Source organism: Cetorhinus maximus, chromosome 7 (genome assembly GCF_964194155.1).
Source record: "Cetorhinus maximus chromosome 7, sCetMax3.hap1.1, whole genome shotgun sequence".
Taxonomy (NCBI): Eukaryota; Metazoa; Chordata; class Chondrichthyes; order Lamniformes; family Cetorhinidae; genus Cetorhinus; species Cetorhinus maximus.
The window spans coordinates 139,800,084-139,819,654 of NC_135885.1; positions in this window are offsets into that span (position 1 = coordinate 139,800,084).

Genomic DNA, 19,571 nt, shown 5'->3' on the forward strand with positions numbered 1-19,571 from the left:
AACAGTGACAATGCTTCATAGGAACTTCATTGGCTGTAAAGTGCTTGAAGAGGTTTAGTGGTATGTCACACAACACCTAAAAGTCTTCTCAAAACTTGCACTTCTCTAGCTCAGGCTAATTACATTACATTTTATATACCACCGAAAGACATATATCATGTTTCACTGTTTCCCTAGTCTACTAACACTCAGGGCAATAACACACCAGAATATTCGATAATTTAACAAACTGACTTACCAGTCTAAAACATGAAAATCAATTCATATTTCCTTAAAATTCAATAAATAATATGTCATTAGTATATAAATATATATATATATGCATAACTAGCCACAGTCAACAAAGGAACATAGACATCTCTCTCCATTATAGAGAGACAATTGGCAATATATAGCTTACCAGGTACATGTATGGGAAAGGTGGGGAGGCAGGCCGCCGTGAACTACCACAGCTGGTATGGGGATTGAACCTGTACCATTGGCATCATTCTGTACCACACTCTAGCAATCTAAACTAACCGACCCCTCATGTGAATGAGAGAGTCAGGGACATTCTCAGCACCTCACAGCTGACCTTTCTGAGAACCATACAGATTAGGGATTAAACTCGGAACATTCTTCCCAAGTACCACACTAAACAACAATCTTTATCCAATAAGTGCAAGAATAAAAGGTAAGTGCTGCAGAAAGGTAAATGAGAATTGGAAAACAAAATGCCACAAATACAAATGAAGATTCTTTAAAAGCCCCATGGGCAATGCTGGAGCACTGGTTCATGAAGTGATGGAATGGTCCTAGAATTCAAACTCTCCCAATGCTGTTTTTGCCTCTGTTACACTGTTGACCAAACTCTTGTCACCTTTTTGGTTTGAGGCAGGTTAGGGGTCAGGTTTGAGATTTCTTTTACGTTTTAGCATCCCACCCAACCCAATCCCAAACCCATCAGACAATCTGTTAATGAGGGCTAAAATTTCCTCCAAAGTCTCAAATTGTTGGCCTTTTGTTAGATTGTTTGGGTTCTTTTTAAAGGCTGTTACAATGTGCTAACTACTTTAAGCTAGCAGGAAGGGGGTGAAGGGGGAGGTGATAGAGATGGCGTAGTGGTATTGTCGCTGGACTAGTGATCCAGAAACCCAGAGTAATACTCTGGGGACCTGGGTTTGAATCCTGCCATTTTGTGCTATTCCACATAAATCTGGAAATAAAATTCAGATCATGTACCACCCTCCCTCAGCTGATGAATCAGTATCCTCCATATTGAACATCACTTGGCAGAAGCACTGGTGGTGGTAAGGGTGCAGAATCTACTCTAGCTGGGGGGGGCTTTACTGTCCATCACCAAGATTGGCTCTGTGGCACTTTTATTGGCTGAGACCTAAAGGACATAGCTGCTAGACTGGGTCCACGGCAGGTGGTGAGGGAACTAACAAGAGGGAAAAACAAACCTGACCTCATCCTCACCAACCTGCCTGCTGCAGACGCATCTGTCCATGACAGTATCAGTAGGAGTGACCATCGCACAGTGACTGTGGAGGCGAAGTCCCGCCTCCACATTGAGGATACCCTCCATTGGGTTGGGTGGCATGACCACTGTGCTAAATGGGAAAGATTTTGAACAGATCTAGAAACTCAAGATTGGGCATCCATGAGGCGCTGTGGGCCATCAGCAGCAGCAGAATTGTACTCAAACACAATCTGTAACCTCATGGCCCGGCATATCCCCCACTCTACCATTACCATCAAGCCAGTTCAATGAAGAGGACAAGAGGGCATGCCAGGAGCAGCACCAGGCATACCTAAAAATAAGGTGTCAACCTGGTGAAGCTATGACACAGGACTACTTGCATGCCAAGCAGCAAGTGATAGACAGAGCTAAGCGATCCCACCACCAACAGATCAGATTTAAGCTCTGCAGTCCTGTCACATCCAGTCGTGAATAGCAATGGACAATTAAACAATTCACTGGAGGAGGGGGCTCCACAAATATCCCCATTCTCAACGATTGGGGAGCCCGCCAAATGAAGTATCGTGGGACTGCGTGATGACATCAGTACGCACGCCCACCGTGAGTGACTGCCCTTGGCATCAAGACAGCAGTTGACTGAGTGTGGCATCAAGGAGCCCTAGCAAAACTGGAGTCAATGGGAATCAGGAGAAAAACTCTCCGCTGGTTGGATTCACACCTAGCACAAAATAAGATGGTTGTGGTTGTTGGAGGTCAGTCATCTCAGCTCCAGGGCATCACTGCATGTGTTCCTCAGGGTAGTGTCCTCGGTCCAACCATCATCAGCTGCTTCGTCAATGACCTTCCTTCCATCATAAGGTCAAAAGTGGGGATGTTCGCTGATGATCGCGCAATGTTCAGCATCATTCTCGACCCCTCAGATCCTAAAGCAGTCCATGTCCAAATGCAGCAAGATCTGGACAATATCCAGGCTTGGACTGACAAGTGGCAAATAACATTCGTGCCACACAAGTGTCAGGCAATAACCATCTCCAACAAGAGAGAATCCAACCACCGCCCCTTGATGTTCAATGGCATTATCATCACTGAATCCCCCGCTATCAACATCCTGGGGGTTACCATTGACCAGAAACAGAACTGGACTAGCTATATAAATACTGTGGCTACAAGAGCAGGTCAGAAGCTAGGAATCCTGCAATGAGTAACTCACCTCCTGACTTCCCAAAGCCTGTCCATCATTTACAAGGCACAGGTCAGGAGTGTGATGGAATACTCCCCACGTGCCAGGATGAGTGCAGCTCCCATAACATTCAAGAAGCTTGACACCACCCAGGACAAACAAGCCCACTTGATTGGCACCCCATCCACAAACATTCACTGCCTCCACCACCGATGCACAGTAGCAGCAGTGTGTACCATCGACAAGGTGCACTGCAGGAATTCACGAAGGCTCCTTCAACAGCACCTTCCAAACCCACAACCAGTACCATCTAGAAGGGCAAGGGCAGCAAATAGATGGGAACACCACCACCTGGAAGTTCCCCTCCAAGTCACCCATCATCCTGACTTGGAAATATATCACTGTTCCTTCACTGTCGCTGGGTCAAAATCCTGGAACTCCTTTCCTAACAGCACTGTGGGTGTACCTACACCACATGGACTGCAGTGGTTCAAGAAGGCAGCTCACCATTACCTTCGGATGGGCATTTAGGGATGGGCAATAAATGCTGGCCCAGCCAACGAAGCCCACATCACAGGAATGAATTTTTAAAAAAGTTGTAGAGCACAAAACACAGTCAAGAAAAGTTTATGTTATGTAGCCTGGCTGCAGCCCTATTATTGGACCACAAATACTGAGTTCATTTACTTATACAAATCTCTGCTCCCATCTGGTAAATTGGAGACGTTTTGAGCTTGGGAGCATTCGCTTTATTTAAAGTTTAAAAGCGACTGTAACTAACTCTATGAAAGAGCCAGGAGGCCTAACAGTCTACTCCAATTACTCTTCAAACGTGACACCACATTAGGTCTCTTCCTCTTGAGTTTTCTGCCTAAAGGCAGGACCAATCCATAATGCCATAGCAGGTAGGGCAAAGAGGCAGGTCCTGAATCCACCCCAGCCAATACAGGGACTGAACACTGTGATTTTGGCACCAAGGTGATCCACACCAGTCATCCAAGCTAGCAAGCCCCCCAAGAGTCTGAGTTGCTGTGGCAACTTGCACTTTTACATGGATGTGATGGTGGAGGATCCAATTTCTTTGCATGACATGGCTGACCAGGAATCTCTCTCACTCTTTCCAACTGCCACTGGTGCGTGTTGGAAGGATTTACAAGTTGATACCTGTTTGGCTGCATTATGAACACACCTTCCTTGGCCATCGAGTCCTGGATTGGTACTTGAGCCCAGAGCTCTAGGCTCAGAGGCAGGGACACTACCCATTGCATCACAAGACCGCCTACACTTGAATTAGCAATCTATAAGTAAAAGACAGGGATCCACTATTGAAAATTAAAGAGGCATCTCACACTGAAAATTGAAATGAGGCGGGGAGATATCGGGAGTTCCGCCCAACGTCATCCCGCGTCATTTTATGCGTCGGTGAGGGGGCCCCGCCCCCGCTCGCCGACCTCAACATCCTGCCCAGAGTTTCTGCCCTATGAACTGTCTGCTACTCAACTCTATAATTATTACCAAATTGGCCACCCCTTACACCAAGCGTGCAAACAGGATCCAACAAATTGGTGACTAGGATCCAACAGAGGAGGTGTCCTCTTGGCTGGAGGTGTGGACCTGGATGGAGCTGAGGGAGTGGCTGGCAGAAGGTGCCGGTCGCTTGACAGAACCCCCTGTGAACCAAAGTAGAGATAGTTAGTGCATGGCAGCACAATCAAAAGCAGGAATGAGACCGCTCACAGTAGCGTTGAGAGAGGGGTAATGTGGTGCAGGATCCTCAGGTGGGTGTTCACTGCTGACTTCACCATCGCCGCAGGCGTGGTCCACGTCATCACCAGCCAGTGTGATGACACGCTCCTCCTCAAGGTGAGTGAGGGCCTAATGTGGGCCACTCTACCCCCCCAGGTCTGGGACCTCGCCCTGCTTTTGTGAACCAGCTTCTCTTGCATGAAAACAGATGGAGAGCATGTGAGCAGGATGCATGGCACTGCATGGAATGCTTGTGTGGTGAACGGAGTCATGGATGGGATAAGGATGTGATCTCCAGAAGATATGAGTCTGATGGAGATGTGAGAGTGTGTGTGTGAGAGTTAGTGGTGTTGTCCCTTGACGTGTGAGATCTCTGTGGGTGTGTAATGTGTTTGTGAGTGTGTGAGTTGAGAATGATGAGGTGGTTGCCTTAGCCTGGCAGAATGGATGAGAGCATTCAGCCTCTTCCTGCACTGGATGGCTGACCTCCTCTGTGCTCTGGTGGTGCTGACTGCCGCTGCCATTGCCCCTCAGGCTGGATTGGTGACTCTGGTTGGTCTCCTGCGGCCAGAGCAGGGGTAGGGGGCATCCCGGTGACCTTCCACTATGCCCAACAGGCACCCCAGAGAGGCGTCACTAAATTTGGAGGCTGCCATTTTCTTTGCTTTCGGAGCCAACTGTTGCCTGGAGCAGCCCCGGCCTGCAGACTTGAAGTAGGCTGTGCTCTGATGTGCTTTAAATTTGGCACCCGGAATGAGGAAGAGCTGATGTCATGGCGTGGCAGGCAAATCCAAGCCTGCCTGGCAGCGATCAGGAGTGTATCTTGTGAATGCATTATTAACGTGGCGGGATGCGTCAAGAATGGTATTATACGGTGCAAAAACACCCCATTGGGGCCGGTGGGTAAAACGCCTTCTTTCCTGCCCGCTACTGCACTTAATGCAAATCTGGGATGATTCCGCCCTGAGAATTCATTTCCCCTTTCTAGGGAATCTAGAATACCGGGGAGCAGAGTTCCAGGATAAGGGATTGATCATTGATCATGTCTGGAACATAGATAGGAGCAAAAGTAGACCATATGACCCCTTGAGACTTCTCTATCATTCATTACAATATGACTGATCTTGGGCTTCAACTCCACTTCCCTACCCACTTCCTATATCCCTTGATATCATGAGAGACCAAAAAATCACTCAGCAGGTTGTGAATCTTTGGAATTCTGCACCCCAGAGTGTTATGGTTTCTCCATAGTTGAATATATTCAAGACTGGTTCTTTTTCTTATGTTCTTATGGCTATTGACAGGCAATTAGTTAATTTGAGGCACCAGAGCCAAACTTGATCTTGCTTCTTCCCCATGTCCAGCTATATGTATTTCTAATATGACAGGAAAGCTGGTTGATTTCCCTCCACATCAGGTTAATTGTAGCAATTTCGTTATTACCCGGGTTTGAAATCTGCAAACTCAGTCACTTCCAAACCCGTGACCTCTACCATCCAGGAGAACCAAGTACAGCAGATACATGGGAACATCACCACCTGCAAGTTCTCCATCAAATCACACACTATCCTGACTTGGAATTATATCACCATTCTTTCACTGTCGCTGGGTCAAAATTCTCAAACTCCATCCCAAACCGTACTGTGGGTGTATCTGCACCACAGGGGCTGCAGCGGTTCAAGAAAGTGGCTCATCACCACCTCCTCAATGGCAATTAGGGATGGGCAATAAAAATGTTGGCCTAGCCAGCGACACCCATGTCCTGCGAACAAATTAAAAAACACTCATTCTGGAACATGGACCAAACCTGGCTCTAGCCCTGGAACTCCCCCTCTAAACTTCTCCACCTCTCCTCCCTCCTTTAAGACCCTCCTTATAACCTCCTCTTTGACTAAGCATTTGATCATCTGCCCTATTATATCCTTATGTGGCTCAGTGTCAAATATTTTTCTGATAATTGTCCTGTGAAGCACATTGCAATGTTTTATTATGTTGAAGGTGGTGAATAAATGGAGGTGATTGCTGCTCTTGAAGCAGATAAATCACCCCCCACTGATTGTGGCTGAAGTGAGTGTAGCTTTTATAGGACAGTTGCACAATCTAGTGTTTCAGGATTTTGCTCTGTAATTGGTTTCTTGATCCAACACTGACACATTTTCTGTAGTGATGCTAACATTGTTACATAGAAAGAGACATTATTGTATTTATTTAGGAGACCGGTAATGGACAGTTATACACATTAATTCTGACCCTCTATATTACTGCAGACTAGCAGGGAAAACGGACATGTCGTGTGTTGCTCCAGTAATGAAACGTGTCCCCCAAATGAGTACCAACTTGCACAAGGATTGTAGTTTCACACTATCAATCCTAGGCTTTTCAGGCTTGTGACCGGCTAATTAAGTGCTAAATATAGGGTGGTTTTATACAGCAATGTGTTGTTCATCGTAGATTAGTTTGGAACTGTCGGGACTCAATTTATCTGCAACTCTTTAAAGATGATGGATTTGAACTGAGGTCTCTAGAGGTGAAGAGCAGTTGATGAGATTAATGGCTTAACCAGCTATTAGGTCCATCTCTCGCAGTAAGGGCCCAAGTTATATTGATATGTTTCCTCCTTTTATATTTCTTCAGCCCGATCCAGAACAAAAGAAGCAGAACAAGGAATTTAACGTGATTTCATGCAATGGTTACTTGAGTTAGAGATTCTTTTAATAAGGCTACAAATATTTGCAAAGCTGCTCTAAGATGCAGTGCAATGATTTCATGTTTTGGGTTTATGAAGCAAAGCTAGGAACAAAAGGAAACACTTTGATGTATAAGAATCGATGGACCCTCCATAAGCAATCCATTTTCCACAACCCCAAAGGGAATTTGTGTTCTGTATTCCAGGGGTTGTGATTGCTATTCAGCAGAGCCCAAGATAGATGAAGAAGGAAAACATGGCATTTGCCATAAGGCTAACCACAGCAGTTCCCAAGGACATAAGGGAGTGAAATATAAATTCTAAATGGATTATATGTGATATGTATGATACAAAGAAATATTCAATGCTTGGTTTCTCGTTTTCATTGTGACGAATTGTTCAACAACTTGCATCTATATAGTTCCTTTAATATAGTGAAACTTACCAAGGCACACCACAGGAGTGACAGTAAACAAAGCTTGACACTGAGCCACATAATGGGGTGTTAAGACAGAATGACCTAAAGCTTGGACAATGAGGTAGGTTTTAAGGAGCATCTTTAAAGAAGAGAGAGAGGTAGAGAGGGAGAAAGCTTTAAGGAGGCAATTCCAGAGTGTAGAGCTTCAACCGAAGGCCTGGCCACCAGTGGTGGACCAAATAAAATGTGAATGCTCAAGAGGTCAATGTTAGAGGAGCACCAGAGATTTTAAAGGGTTATAAGGTTGAAGGGGGTTAGAGACATAAGGGGGAGCAAGGCCCTGGAGGAAATAAAAAACAAGGATCCTAATCTTAAAACCTTGTCCTTTGAGCATAGTCACATGGCTCTAATTTTTTCTTAGCTATTTTGAAACATATATAATTTGTACATTTGATGGTAGAGGAGGGGACAAGCACTAATTAGATGGCTCTACAGAATAGCCTGCACAGGCACAATGGGCCAAATGGCCTCCTTCTGTGCTGTATCATTCTATGATTCTATTTGCAGAGGATAAAATATTTCATACAACAGCCTGCTTTATGAAATTCTATGTCATATTAATAATGTTAACACAATCTATAGTTTGGTTATCTCCTAACTTTGCACTCTCAACAGGGGGCTGAGTCCACTGGGAATGCGTATCAGAAACGTGGGTATGTGTGACATTTGTAGTCATCAAATTTTAATGGGCTGGTTTTTGAGGTCATTGGCAAATGAATGGCATTCACCGCTGACCTTGAAGAAAGCTACCAGCAACATCAAGTGATTTCTGCGGTGTGGATTTCTCCTCTCCCGATGGCAGTTTGAATCTGGCGATGAGTCAAGGGATATAAACATACGGAAAAGGAGCAAGAGTAGGCCATTGTTGGATCCTATGGAACCTCGTTGCCAATTTGTTGTGAGAGTTGGCCGAATTGGTGCTATTGACGGAGTTGATCAGCAGACACTTCTTAGGTGGAAAACTTCTAGTTTATTTACAAAGATACTCAGCAACAATTACCCGAGTGCTTCACTTCAAACTCTACCTCTACACTACTAACTACTAACTAGAGGTAGCCCGCACTACTCTCCTATTGGGTATTAGAGATCATGTGATCTTCCTCAACAAATATTCTTCTTAAAGGTATATTTCACATCAGGTAAAACCATAATTGCCACATCCTTCCCCCTTAGCTTGGATATACATTTTATGTTTACAAGTACAATTTTTTCAAGATAGCAAAATATTTACACAGGTAAATAATTTACAAGTTCAGTCTTTCTGGGGGTTTCCTTAGTCGGGTAGAGCGTTTCAGCTCAACAGCTTTAGATTCTTTGTCAGGAACCTCCTTTTCCGGAGTTGCCTGAACACCAGGTGCTTCGGTGGATACCTGCAGTTCTGTATACTCAACTCTTACAGGAATATCAAACAGGTTTGTGCTGGGTTGAGTTCTCTCAACAGGAAACGCTGACCCGGTTGCTAACACTGGTGGAATCACTTCTTGGTGATTTGTCTCCCTCTTCCTTAGATGATTCACATGTCTCCCTGGCCTTCCACCTCCATGTGGATAGAAGTCGAGTCACTTCATTTATTTCACCCGGTAATCGCTGTGGTCCTTCTCCAAACTTCTTCACATATATTGTCTCTCCCACAGTAAATTTTCTCTCATGACTATGCCAGTCATGTCTTGCTTTCCTGACTCCTTTCCACCTTCCCCGCTAAATTCAGCATTATTAAGCTCAATCTCATCCTGTGACAGCATTTCATAAATCACTCCACAGGTGTGACACATGTTGTTGTGTGAGGGGTGGTCCTATAATGGAAAAGAAAGCGTACTAGCTTGGTTGCTAAGGAATCTCCAGTTAGCTTCTTCATGCCAGCCTTGAATGTTTGAAACACTGTTTTGGCCAGTCTGTTTGAGGAAGGGTGGTACAGTGAAGTTTTTACATGAGCTATACTTTTGAGGCTAATATACCAATGAAACTCATCACTTGTGAGTGCTGTGCCATGATCAGAAATGACTACTTCTGGTAGTTCATTAATGGCAAAACTTTGACATAGGTTCTCTTTTGTAGCAGATGTTGATAACTTCACCTCATATATGTCCATCCATTCTGAGTGGGCTTCAGCAATGAGCAGAAACAATGTTCCCATGAAAGGTCCCACATAGTCAATGCGTAACCACACCCATGGTCTTCCTGGCCACTCCCAAGGTGTAACGGAGCTGTTGAAGGCAACTTTTGCAGTTGCTGACATTGCACACAATTCTTCACTAAACTCTCTATTTCAGGCCTCCATAAGTGGCTGTGAGAATGGTCTTCATTCGGGATATTCCTGATGTGCCCAGTGTAGTTCAATTTGAAGTGGCTCCCTTCTCTTTGGCGGTATCATCACTCTTGCTCCCCACAATAAAATGCCACCCTGGCTGGTTATTTCATGTCTTCTGTTAAAGTTCGGTTTCATTTAATCAGATACAGGTTCTTGTGACTAACCATGAAGCATTGTTCTCGTACTTGATATAGGACTGGGTCCCAACTTGTCCAGTCTCTGATTTGTTGAGCACATACCAGCGAGGAATCTAAGAAATTTAACAGTAAAACAATTTCCTGTCCTCATCATTTTCTTGTAAAGGCAAACAACTAAGTGCATCGGCGTTTGCGATTTGAATGCCAGGCCAATGTATGAAAGTATACTCGTATGCTGCCAGGATTAAAGCCTTATTTGTGTTTCTCTGTCTTCTTTTAAGGGCCTTCTTCTTTCTAGCGCTGACTTTAATATTGGCCAGACTACTGCAAGCTCAACTTGAGTGAGCTCAGTGGCTGAGTCTTCCAAAATGTCATCATCTGTCTGCATCTTAGAAAACTCTGCGACTTTCGTTTCCAAAGCCTCCTTGGCTTCATTTAGCTGATTCTTCAGCTCTTTATTTCTCTTTCTTGTATTTTTTTGCTGCCTCCTGGAAAATTGAGCATCGTTGTGCCTCCTCTGCCAACTCATCCTTTAGTTTATTCAGAGAAGTGCTGAATTCTTTCTGTTTCTCTTCGTATTTTTTTCAGAGGTACAAACTTTGACCTGAGGGAATATGGTATTGTGCGAAGGTCTTTCAGCAGGTTTTCTTTTTCCTTTCGTAGGTTGCTCACCTCATCTCAAACTCTGTCATTAAGCATTGTCTCTTCGAGTTCCTTCTGCTGTTCTACTATGTTTTTGGCTTAAGACAGCCTGCGTTTCTTCAAGTTGTTGAGTCCTTACACACTCCTTTTTCAAACCAGGTACGTTTTCAGCTTCCTTTGGAATCTTTGTGGCCACTCAAGGTTGATTTCCCTTAGCCAATTTCGCCCCAGGAGGTTTGGCACCTCGCCTGCTACCACCATCAAGGGTAGCTTTGCCAATTGGCTTCCATAATGTGCAGTTACTCCTCTTATGCCTCTGGCTTGAATGTCTTAACCCCTGTGTGTTTTTAATTGGTCAGTTGTTTCTTCTAAATTTAATTGATGTTCCCCATTATTCCGATATCTGAAGGTATGTTTCCCAATTAATGTAGTGAGAGCTCCTGTGTCCACTTCCAATCTAACAGGTCTGCCATTCACTTTTACTGTTACATATATTGGTTCTGTCCTTCCAACCTTCAAATTAGACAACGAGTGAATATCTGAATTTTTGTTGCTTCAGGCTCTTCTACATTGTAGATCTCACTGCGTTTTTGTCTTTTGTTTAAAAGTCTGTTTGACTCTTTCCTTGCACTGTCTCTTTATGTGTCCATTTCTATGACAAAAAAAGCATTCACTTTTTTTAAACTTCCAATCGTTAAAAGAATGCTCATTTCTACCTCTATTGAAATTATTCCTTCTTTTCACCGCTAAGTCATTTTTTTCTCATTTAGCGGCTAGCAGGGGCTGTTTCCAGCTTCTCGACAGAGTCTTGCATTTTTATGCCCTTTTTGGCTGGGGTTTCCCACCCGATGTAGAGGATGGTGCCATCTTGCATTTCCTGTATGGCTTTTCAATCTCTTACTGCACTTTCCATGGTCAGTGCTATCTCTGATGCCTTCTTGAAATTAAAATTTGCTTCAGATAACAATCCCTTCTGAATCGTGTCCTCATTCATACAGCACACTAAAGGATCTCTGAGCGTGTCGTTCAGAGATGTACCAAATTCACAATGTTCTGTTAACTGCTTCAAACTTGCCACATAGCATGCAACTGTCTACCCCGGGGCTCTAAACTCCCAAGTTAAACTTGAGCCTTTGCATCATTACTGAGGTCTTAGGTTGATAATGACCCTCACGAGGTCCACCAATTCATCAAAGTTTTTCAAATATGGGGCACTGGATGCCATCAAACTTCGAATCAAGCCATAGGTATTATTCCCACATGCACGTCAAAGGATCACTCGCCTCCTCTCTTCCCCCAAAATTTCGTTCACTTGGGAAAAGAATGTGAGGCATTCAATATAATGAGATCAATCATCCATGCTTGGATCGAAAGGATCAATTCTGCCAAATTGTGGCATCCTGAGAGGGAATTACTTATTCAATTCGAATGGAACTTCTACTTACAGTTACTATGTGAGGTACAGTGCTGATTTTGTTTCATTTGATTTCTTCTGTTAAACTTTTTTATCCTCATTGCCCATTTGTTGGATACTGTGAATCCTCATCACCAGTTTGTTGTGAGAGGTGGCCGAGTTGATATCATTGATAGAGTTGATCAGCAGACATTTCTTAGGTGGAAAACTTCCAATTTATTTACAAGGGTACTCAGCAGTAACTACACATGTACTTTCACTTCAAACTCTACCTCGACACTACTAACCACTAACTGCGAACTATAGAGGTAGACTGCGTTACTCTCCTGTTGGGTATTAAAGATTATGTGATCTTCCTCAATGAACGTTCTTCTTAAAGGCGTATTAAACATTAGCTAATACCATAATTACCACAGCCATTCAATAACTCGAGTGTGCTCTACCATTTAATAAGAACATGGCTGATCTGACAGTAACATCAAAACCGCATCCCTCCTACCCCCAATAACCTATCACCCCCTTGCTTACCAAGAACTTATCTGCCTCTGCCTTAAAAATATTCAAAGACTCTGCTTCCATCTCCGTTTTAAATGGGTGACCCTTTTTTTTAAACAGTGACCCCCCTAATTCTAGATTCTCCCACAGGAGGAAACATCCTCTCCACATCTTCCAATCTAATGGGACCTTTCCCGAACCTAGGGAGTTTTGGAAAATTAAAAACAATGCATCAACTATCTCACTCGCCACTTCTTTTAAGACCCTAGGATGAAGTCCATCAGGACTCAGGCATGAGGCAATTTACTCAGTACCACTTCTCTGGTGATTGTTATTTTCCTGAGTTTCTCCGTTCCTTCCATTTCCTGATTTATAGCAGCTTCTGGGATGTTACTTGCATCCTCTATAGTGAAGACTGATGCAAAATACCTGTTCAATTCATCCGCCATTTCGTTGTTTTCCATTGTAAATTCTCCAGACTCACTTTCTATAGGACCAGCGTTCACTTTGCTAACTCATTTCTTTTTTGAAAACTCTTACTATCTGTTCTTATTTTCCTGGCTAGCTTTCTCTCATACTCTAATTCCGCAGCCCCCCACCATACCCCCACCCCCTGCCCCCGCCCCCACCTCCTTCCCACCTTATTAATCTTTTAGTCATCCTTTGCTGTTCCTTATATTCTGTCCAATCTCCTGACCTTCTGCCAATTTTTTCACAATTATATGTATTTTCTTTAAGTTTGATACTATATTTAACCATTCTAGATAACCATAGATGGTGTTTCCATTCCTTGGACTTTTTCTTACTCATTGGAATGTACCTATTCTGTGTGTTCTGAAATATCAGTTTAAATGTTTTCCACTGCATCTCTATTGACCAATCCCTTAACCTAATTTGCCAATTCACTTTAGCCAGGTCTACTTTCATGCCCTCATAACTGCCCTTACTTAAGTTTAAAAACATAGCCTCAGACCCACTCCTCTCTCCCTCAAACTGATTTTAAATTCAATTAAATTATGGTTGCATTATCTTGGGGCAGCTTCACTATGAGATCATTAATTAATCCCATCTCATTGCACAATACCCGGTCTAGTGTAGCCTGCCCTCAGGTTGGATACAGAACATACTGTTCTAAGAAACTATCCCTGTTAGGAAATAGAGACAGTTTAAGTAAGTTATATTGGTAGTTGTAGGTGTTAGGAATGAGTTTTAAAGTTTTAATTTGATTTGGGTTTCTGTATCTGTATGTTAAGAAAGGTCAAGGAGTTTTACCCCCACTTTAAAAAGGTGTCTGCATTTCTAATGAGGAGTTTTACGACCATAAGGTAAGTTAAGCAAACAAGAGTAGAATAATTGGACTGTTGCCTAGCAACAGGGGCCCAGAGAGGCAGGTCCCTCCCACAGGCACACATAGAAGAAACTAGAAATCACAGTTTGTTTTGGAAGCTGTTGGAATTCAGCTGGTTTGGAAGACAGCTGCCAAGCAGAAGTCACCTAGAAGGGGCCGATAGGCAGCTCCAAGCTAAAGTTGGTTGAAAGAAGCTGCTAGAGAGAGACTGGAGCAAGAGGGACAGATATCAACCCCAAGTTAAGGAAGATAAAAACAAAAACCCAGGGAGTTGGAAGAGGGGAAAGTCCAAATAAGACATTCCAGTCAAAGGAAGGACAGGAACATGGAAAAGGACCTATTAAGAGAAGCTAAGGGTGAGCAGTAGAGAAAGAAAGGCTCCAAGTTTCAGATTTAAATAGGCGAAAGCTGCAGAAAGCAGATTTAAAGTGAGAACAGCTTGCAAGAGGCAAGAAGGTCCAAAGAGACTGCTGAAGGTCTGTAACTCTTTGCTATGGGTATGTTAGGCAGTGGTACCATTGTCAACTGAGTTGGTGAGAGAGAGTGCATGGAAGACAGCTTGAATGCTTGTGGTGACCCAGGGAAGAGGACCATCGGAAGGAGAATTTGAAACCCTGGAGGTGAACCCTTGAGGAAGGCACCTAAGAGAAAGTGTCGGTTTGGGAGAAGATTGCAAGGTGAATTCTTGGAGAGTAAAGATTGGAAACCCTCATGTGCTAGACAGAGTTCAGTGAGACCAGTTGGCTCATGGTGGGACAACGTATCTATATAAACAAATAAAATGTAGGACCTATCAAGCTGGGTTCTGCCCTGGGATTAGGCTTGTCCAGGGGTAATCTTATCTGGGGATCACAACAATCCCAGAAACATTCTATGAACTCCTAATTTGGGCCACCTTTGCCCATCTGGCTTTTCCAGTCTACATGTGGATTAAAATCCCCCATGATTATTGCCAGGCGTCCAACAACAGTGATTCCAGCAAGCTAGTTAAAAGTCAATCACAGTGAAGAAGTAATCTCACAAATGGCAAACCAGAAAGTTAAAAACACTGACTACCCTTTACTTTTAATTTAAATTTTCAAATAATTAAATTAATGATGATGAAATAAGATAGAATATCATTAAAAATCTTTAAAGTTTTATAGTACAATTTTATTTTTAAAAATATGTAGATTATTTTATCACAGTGTTAAAATTTAACTTTCCACAAATATAAAATTGGGTTTACAGGGCCATTTAAGTTACTTAGCTGCAATTATGAACTTAATATGCTATTAAAAACACAGTCAACAAGGCATAACTTTTACAAGGGCTATTACAGCAAGATTAACATTGTATGAGTATAAATTCTTGTCAATTGCCTGCTTGCTTAGGACAGTGGTTCCCAAAATGTGGATTGCAACTCCAACCTGGGTCACAGAAATAGTAATGGGGTCTCCAGTCTCCCCTCCCCTGAGACTGCACCCTACATTGATACCAAATCCCAGTGTCATCTGGCCCTGTTCTTGATCCTTCTGTCACTTGGTTTCTCTCTCCAGGCCCTGGGTGCCTGTCCATGACTTCTTAACTGAGTCTTGAAGCCCAGTCTCAACCATGAACCCAGTGGCAAAGCCTTACTGTTGAGCTGTGGCCTGTCTGAGCCCAACCCTGCCACCTGGGCACTGCAAAGTAACCTTGGCTCCACTATCAGTCACCACAAGACCTTCGACCTGCACTTCTGCTGCTTCCTGCCAAGGTCCTTGAGCTGGAGCGGCTCAGAGTAAGTAATGGAGTGGTGAGTGCATAAAGTAGTAATATTTTTACAAAGTACTTTAAAAGCACAGAGATTTGAAAGCCTAAGTGTTTCATTGTAACAAGGTGGAACACGTTCAGGCAGATTGTTAGAGATTAAATGGTAGACATCTTGCAGTAGTAGGAACACCTAAGGGATCGTCAGGAAAGTTTGCATCAGAAAAGGAAATGGTTATTAAAACTGTAGCAGTAGTACAGGTGAAACATGTTCCCTCAGAACATAGAGGAAAGGAGAATATGGTTCAAGTTAGTCCAAAGAATTCTTCTTTGAATTCTGGTAAAGGAAGCCCGGCTAACAGAGGGTCTGGATGCTTTGTCCCGAAGGGAGGAGTGTTCCCTTACTCCTTCAGTAAAATAATTAAACAGTAAAATTTTGAGAGATACAGGAGCAGATCAATCATTGATGGTGGTTGATGATACAATTTGTGTTCCAGGTAGGTTTATGAAGGACGAAATATTAATAAGAGGTATTAGTGGAATTTATGAACCTGTTTCTTTGTGTAAAGTCAACTTACAAAGTCACTTTGTAAGTGGAATTGTTACAGTGGGAATTATTCCTAAACTTATTGAAGGGGTGGATTTTATTCTGGGTAATGATTTGACTAGTGGAGACAGTAATGTGGCGACGACTGTATTGCAGCAGACGGTCAATCATATTGATCTTAACCAATTTCAGAAAACTACTGTGGCCAAAAATGGGATGCTTATCACTGATAACAAGCAATTGAAAGAAAACCTAATTAAAGTAGAAAACCAAATTTCATGTATGAAAGAAGACTTTGCCAATGAAAAAAGAGGTGAGAATAATTGAGAAGCAGCCACAGAAAGCAAAACACTTGACTGAGAACTTGAAATGTCTACATGATAAACTTATAGCAGCAAACTTGACAAAGGTCAATCTTCAGTTAAACCTTGATGAACTTCAAGCATCAGTAGTCACTATGAAATATCAAGGAAAGGGTTTGAACAAGAAAAGGGATTGTTGGCAAATCAGAATAATTGTTTGAATGCAGGATTAAAAACAAAAACTAATGAACTGTTAGAACTTTGTGGTGAAAAGACTAATGAAATTCTTAAACTTCAAAGCAAACTGGAAAAAGGGAAAGAGAAGATGGGGTGTCACAGTTCCAAAGTTGCTCTTGTGAATAAAGATTTGTTGCCAAATTGTGTGGTCTAATTGAGAAAAAAAACGATCCAAATAAAATGACTGGTATATCAACTTCTGCAATGAATAATATGAAAACAACTAAGGTGCCTGCAGAATTGGAACTCAAGAAGTATCAACAAAAAGGATTGAAATCACAAAATGACTCTTCCAGGTCAGTGACCAGGGGCACTGGTTTACAATAGATTGCTGGTGCTAATACACAAGATACAGCAGTTGGATTTCAGGCAAGTGGACAGTTTGCAAAAGACCATCCAAAACCTGTAAAGGAGCGGAATGGGAAAGTTTGCGGGTTATGTAAAAGAGGTGAAGGGTTGGAACAAATTATGAAACTCCACAGGGAGAATATAATTGACTTTTCTCAAAGAGAAGTGGAAAAGGCCTGCTTGAAATGGGACCTGGAGAAACAACAATATCATAAAAAGTTTAAAGATCAAACCAAGCAGGAGTATGAAACCCTTTTGGGTGAACATAAAAAGCATCTCAATAACATCCTTGAAATGGCAAAAAGAGATTTTGATCAGAGAAGAGATGTTAATGCACAAAAAGGTCATTTTAACTTTGCTACATCGAAATGAGAATTTACCACATTTGAGTTCAAAAAATGAGCTTGATGATGGAATTACACCTGCAGCTAATGAAAAGGATGATTGGGCTGTAGATTTAAATGAAACATTGTTTGCTGAGTTAAAGACTGTGAATAAGAAGAAAAATAAATAAGAATTGAGTTATAATCCTACTAAGCTTGTTACATTTATTGACTTTGTTTAAATACATTTTTGTGACTGTACAAAATTATGTGTAATTGTGAAATAAGATGAAAAATGTGTTTGTCTAATAGATAATAAGCTGGGTTTTGATGTTTATGATGCTAAGTTTGTGTAAGGCAGGTGTAAGGCTATTGTAAAGAAACCTTCACTGTTGTGAAGTTTCTTTCCTCCAAAGGGTTTGGTGTTAAGAAATAGAGATAGTTTAAGTAAGTTATATTTGTATTTGTGGGTGTTAGGAATGAGTTTCAGCTTTAAAGTTTAAGTTTGGTTTGCATTTCTGCGTTGATGTGTTAAGAAAAGGCCAAGCTGAGTTTTAACCGCATTTTAACAGGTGCTTACATTTCTAATGAGTTTTTTTATGACTCTAAGAGAAGATAAGCAAACGCAAGGGCAGAAAAAACTGGGCTGTTGCCTAGTTACAGGAGCCCAAAGAGGCAAGTCCCACCCACTCTCTCTCTCTCACTCACACACACACACACACAGAAAAACTAAAGTAACAGCGGTTTTGAGTTCAGTTTGAAGACAGCTGCCAGGCAGAAGCAACCTAAAAGGGACAGATAGCAGGTTCCAAGCTGAAGACGGAAGTACCCAAATCGAGGAGAGTGGAGCAGGAGAAGACCTTCTAGTCAAAGGAAGGACAGGAGCTATGGGAAAATGTCCTGTTAAGTGAAGTTAAGAGTAAGGGGCAGGGAAAGGCTCCAAGCTTCAATTTGCAGGAAGCAAAGTTAAAGCAACATAAAGGCTTATGGAGAGTCAGAAAATCCAAAGAGACAACTGAAGGTCTGTAACTCTTTGTTACGGACATATGAGGCAGTGGCGTACTGCTGATAGCTGAGTCAGAGAGAGAGTGCATGGAAGAAGGCTTGAATGCAGGTGGTGACCCAGGGACAGTTCAAAACCCTGGAGGAAGGCATCTGACAGAAAGCATCGGTTTGGGAGAAGATTCCAAAGCGAGTTCTTAGAGAGTGGAGATTGGAAACCCTCATGTGAAAGATAGAGTTCATTGAGACTGGTTGGCTCATGGTGTGACAAGTGTCACAAGCATCTGGGGAGAGTTGAGGAGAGATCCATAGCATCTGGTTGAGGTGCTATCTGTCACTTGGTTTCAGAGTGTGGTGTGTCTGAGGAGCTGGACTATTTTGGATAGCTCTTCAAAAGAACTGGCACAGGCATGAAAGACCAAATGGCCTCCTTCAATGCTGTATGCTTCTATTATGATTCCATGTGTAGAAATAAAATATTAAAGGAGGGATTTGTTAAAGACAGAATAAGGACAAGGCAAATTGCTAAGTAATTTTTTTTTCAATCTTAGCAATGGGTATGGAGGATATGATACTTGACGTACAAACACACAATCCCCAGAAATTTATGAAGAAGAAAAGGTACCATTAGCATTAAAGGAAAATTTGCAATGAATGCAATAGTTGGATTGAAGCCTGTCACACATTCACACCTAAAGGTGTTAAAAATAGTAGGAGAGGAAATCAACAATGCATTGGTTAAAATCTTCCAAAGGTTCCTGGTGTCAGGAATAGACAAGTAGAAAATATTTCATTCTTACTTAAAAGAAATGAGGGAAGAAGAAACCAATTAACTACAGGCCACTGAGTTTAATGTCAACAATAGGGATTATCTATCCTCAGGAACAGTCCATGATAGATGTCGGCATTTAAGTCGATCTTTGAAGCCTCGAAAAATCCCTGCAAAAATTGGGACCAACTTATACGCTAAGTATAAATGTGAACTGCTGGCATGGGTGTAGGTGGTCACCATTTTGAAATGTCATCAGCGTCCAATGAAAGGAGTGGGTGTGCCTTAAGCTCCTGCGCATTTTCAAGAGAGCCCATATCATCTGCTTGGTCCCTTGTGCCCATTTATAAGTTACCAGTAAGTAAAACATGCGTTTGTGGCGTGAAAAATTGAGACTGACGACTAATCTGAGTATA